Source organism: Macaca nemestrina, chromosome 10, assembly GCF_043159975.1.
Source record: "Macaca nemestrina isolate mMacNem1 chromosome 10, mMacNem.hap1, whole genome shotgun sequence".
In the NCBI taxonomy this organism is placed as follows: domain Eukaryota; kingdom Metazoa; phylum Chordata; class Mammalia; order Primates; family Cercopithecidae; genus Macaca; species Macaca nemestrina.
In genome coordinates, this window is record NC_092134.1 from 117,041,925 (window position 1) to 117,046,739 (window position 4,815).

The window sequence follows — 4,815 nt, forward strand, 5'->3', positions numbered from 1 at the left end:
TCATAAGAGTTTGCAGTCAGCCTCTAGGGAGGCAGGAGAACTTCTTGTCTGTGTGATGGCCTGATGATTTGATGGGCATAGGCCTTGCCTAGTACTGGAGGTGTAAAAATCTCTGGATGCCTGATCTAAGGGACCCAAAGGCAGGATATCTTTACTTCTTGGGTCAGAAGATGGCATGTGTTAGAAGCCTTGTGCCAGCATCATCTTTATGTGGAATTGTTTTAATCTAGAAGACACAGACTTTTACCAAGAGATTAAACAATCAAGGACCAGATTAGTAATAATAAGATGGCTATCAAAGGTACTAGGAAGGGCAAAAACCAAGTGAGACTTGGGAGAATGCTTTCAATGGTTGACCAGATATAGTTGGAATGGTACCTTGGTTATATTTATGTAAAATTTCTTCTATATGTCTTTGAATGAGCTTGACTCCCGTGTTGGTTTTCTCATTGATAAATTGAAAAAAATTTTTGACACATATTCATTCTATATTTATGTGAGAGTCATGTTATTAGTTTTTGCAATTTATACTTTAAAACCAGTTTGGAGGTCTCACTGAAATGTCCAGGTATACTCACCAGGCAGAGCCAATTAAACTGCCTAAAAATTTACCTTATGGGTTGCTGAAATCCAGGTATGTGGCAACAGAAGTTTGGGCTGGCTGACTGTTCCCCTGCTTCCTTTTTTTTTTTTTTTTTTAAACATTCTATGTTTTTGTTTTTGTTTATTTTGTTGGACAACTGTATTAATCTGTATTATCTAATTTGTGATTTGGGCCATTTCTTTTTCCATTACCAGATTCAGGAACTAGTGAATAAAAGAAAATAATATGCAGGTAAATGTTTAACAATTGGTTCTTTCATGAGAGGAGAAAGGAAAAAACCCAGTCAGGCAGGCAGTAAGGGTGGGTCCTCGGTTGCATTCTCTCAAACAGAAGAACAGCCTGCAGGCACAGATAAGGGAGCTTATACAGCAGGACTTGCCTAAGACGTGCCCACAGCCACACAGATAAGAAAGGCTACATGAGTGACTTGCCCAGGTATGCCCACAATGGAAAATTTTGTCCCCTAACACGTGCACAGCAAGGGGAACAAAGGAATATGGAGTAACTCAAGCTAAGGGCCTGTATGTGCTTTAGGAGGATGGGGTGGAGCCCCCAGAAGTTTGTACCTTATGCAAATAAGATGCCCAACCCTCATGGGTTTCTTACCAAAGCCTTTGCATTCAACTGTAAAAAATGGCAACCCTTTTTCCTGGACCCCTCTCTATTGCAGAAAGCTGTTCTTTATTTCACCTATGAAATTTCTGCTGTAAACCTCACACTTGGTGTGTCCACATCCTTGATTTCCTTGGCTGTGAGACCAAGAACTTGGGGTGTCATCCCAGACCACATGGCTGCTTCACTTTGAGGTGGCAGCAGGGGCTGATTTTCAACATTTATTAAATTCTGTGGTATAAATACTGGTAACATGGACCTTTTAACCTACCAATGTGATGTCACTGAATGCAGAGTTAGGAAGAGCTGAGCATAATCGTCTCTCATGAGCCAATGGGGCCCAGCCACAGCACACCTCTGCTAATGAACCAGTAGGCCAGTCTTGGCTTCATAATCAAGAGAGCACCTCATATATTCATGTGTTCTTAGAAAACAGTGCTGTGAGCCATGCCTTTTTCTACAGCATGGTCCAGGAAGTTGTGTGTAATGCACTACCAGGCTGGTCATCGGGCACCCGCTATGTGTATGAAAACCTGAGCCTCTCTGGGTTCTGAACATGACTGATAATTAATTCCTCACTGTTGGCAGCAATAATTAAGAGTCTGGTTTTATTGCCTATCCCCTTGGAGATCTCTCTTAGGATGAGGAGGAACTATTTTCCTTTGGGGGAAATATGACAAACGGAAAATATGGTTTATTAGTCTTTTTTTTTTGTTTCTGTTTGTCTATTGTGAGTGCAAGTCAATTAAAACAATATTTAATGCTCACTGGAAAGGGGAACAAGTCTTTGAGATCTAGCCAGAATGTTATTGTGTTACCATGTTGACTTTTGACCTGTGGATGAGATTGTAAAACTCAACTGCGTGCTCTCTGATGTCTATGTGTTTGCAATTGAAACAGCCTTTATCTCTTTTGAATGGAAGATGAAATATTAGTAAATTAGGGTAAAAAGTATTTTTAAATTAAATTCTTTTTGAAAAAATGAGCTCTGATTTTATTGGTTTATGGAGAATAGTAAGTGCTTATATAAATTTAATATTCCTAGAAGTCCTTGAAAATAAAGAAATGAAACTTGTAATACATTACTCAGGGAGTGCCAAGAAAAAAAAAATATTCTCATAGAAGGTTTTGCTCAGGAGCATTTTGATATAAGAAGCTGAGTTCAAAGATCACCAAAATCCTTAGACAAATTAGTATGATAATGGCTTAAAAAACAGCATTGTCTTTCCACAATTTTATCAGTATGGAGTAAAATACAAATGTATAATTTTTAAAAATAAAATTGAGTTTGTTTTCTAATGGAGAGACTGGTTAATCTGAGTTTCCTAAACTTATTCTATTTATAGATCAGATAACATTATACCCCACATAATGTTTAAGAATACTGAAAATATAAAATAATACAATCAATGACATTGAATTATAATATATTTATTTATTTTTTTGAGGCAGGTCTCACTCTGTCACCCAAGGTGGAGTACATTGGTGCAATCTCAGTTCACTGCAGCCTCAACCTGCCTGGGCTGAACTGACCCTCCCACCTCAGCCTCCCGAGTAGTTGGGACTACAGGTACATGCCACCATGCCCAGCTAATTTTTGTATTTTTAGTAGAGACAAGGTTTTGCTATGTTTCTCAAGCTGGTCTTGAACTCCTGAGCTTGAGTGATCCACCTCCCTCAGCCTCCCAAAGTGCTGGGATTACAGGCATGAGCCACTGCGCCCGGCTGAATTATAATTCTGATACATGTTTTTATATCAGCATTAATTATATTTTGTATTATGTTAGATTCAGCATAATACCTAAAATCTTTAGTTAAATTAAGCCTTTGGACTGTAGTAAATTGAATTAATAGATAATCTTTGGATAGCTGGGGAATTTTGAAGTAAGATAAAATATTGAAGCATAAATCACCAAATATAATTGTGAGAACTAATATATACTTTTGCTCTTTATTTTTATGAAATAGGGTGGCTATTAATTTACATTATGTAATTGTGCATGTACTCAATGTTACCTCTTTAAAAGGCATAAAAAGCACATATCCGATGGCGGGGAGCAGTGGTCATATTAGGCGCGCATAGCAGCTTTGCTGTCGTGCCAAAATGCTTATTTGTGACAAATAGTTCTAAATTACTGGCCACCCCAACCCTGCCCTCACACCTAGTACTTTCTGTAAAAAAGATGGAGTAACAAGACCAGATTAATGCTCTTGCCTTAAATAACTAAAACACCAAAAAGTATGTATTTGAAACAATGGTTTTCAGACACTGAATAACAGAAGAGAGCAGTAATCCCTGAGAGCAGGAAAAACAAATGAAGTGAGCCTAATGATGGACCCAGCTTCCTGCCTAGAGTCTCCAGACTACAGCATAGAGAATACACCTGGGTTGTCAATGAGTTGAGGAGACATTGTTGGGAGTATAGGGAGGCCAAGGCAGCCAGGATTTGCAGAACACAGTGCTGAAGAGGAGTGGGGAGAGAGAACTCTCGAAATCTGCAGTGAGTGGATCCCTCCTCCCTTATGTAGGTACTGGTCAGCACACATCTGTGAGGAAACTCCTCAAGATTAGGGTCACCACTGGGGCCGACCGAGCTGAGTGGGTCAGCCGTGGACCACAAGCCCCTGCTGCAGGAGCGGCTGTTGGCCTACAAACTGCAGGCCGTCCAGGGCAACTGTGCATGCACCCTGCACAGCTATGGTGCCACCCCTGCCAGCCCCCGCCAAAGCCCTACCCCTACCTCATCACAGGGGTACCCACCCGCCACCCCAGGGTCTACAACATCTACAGCTGGACTGCCACCCAGTACCCTGCCAACTCCATCACGGTCGTGGGAAGCTGTCCCCTCTGCAGGGTCGGGGGTGCTGGAGGACTGCTTCACCTTCCTGGGCATCTTCCTGGTCATCATCCTGTTCCCCTTTGGGTTCATCTGCTGTTTTGCCTCGAGGAAGCGAAGATGCCCCAACTGCCAAGAGACCTTAGCTTAAAGGGAACACCACTCCCGGCTTTCCTATACCCAGCTCTCTTTTTCTAATGTAAATTTCGTGTATAATAGTTTCATTTGATTAAGCTTCAGAACTGTTTTGTTGTTGTTGTTGTTGTTGTTGTTTGAGTCAGAGTTTCACTCTTGTCACCCAGGCTGGATTATAATGGCGCAATCTCGGCTCACCGCAACCTTTGCCTCCCAAGTTCAAGCCATTCTCCTGCCTCAGCCTCCAGAGTAGCTGGGATTACAGGCACCAACCACCACGTCTGGCTAATTTTTGTATTTTTAGTAGAGATGGAGTTTCACCATGTTGGACAGACTGGTCTTGAACTCCTGAGCTCAGGTGATCCATCTGCCTTGCCCCCAAAAGTGCTGGGATTACAGGTGTAAGCCACTGTGCCCAGCCTCAGGACTGTTTTGTAAAGCAAGATGGGATAGATGTGTCACATGTGAGCCGCGGTTTCCTGGAGCGTGGAGAGGCAGCTCTGCTGCTCCCTCCCAGGGTTAATGACAACTCAATAAAGCACTGCTTTTATTATTTGCAGTCTTCAATTTGAGAAAGGCGAGAAATAATATTTTTAATAAATGAGATTCATACCATTAAAAAAAAAA

General features: G+C 41.5%; 1 pseudogene; it reads left to right on the forward strand.

The window, feature by feature from the left end:
• Positions 1-1,022: 1,022 nt before the first annotated feature.
• On the forward strand, positions 1,023-4,204 carry LOC105492193 (membrane protein BRI3 pseudogene; annotated as a pseudogene).
• The last annotated feature ends 611 nt before the right edge of the window (positions 4,205-4,815 follow it).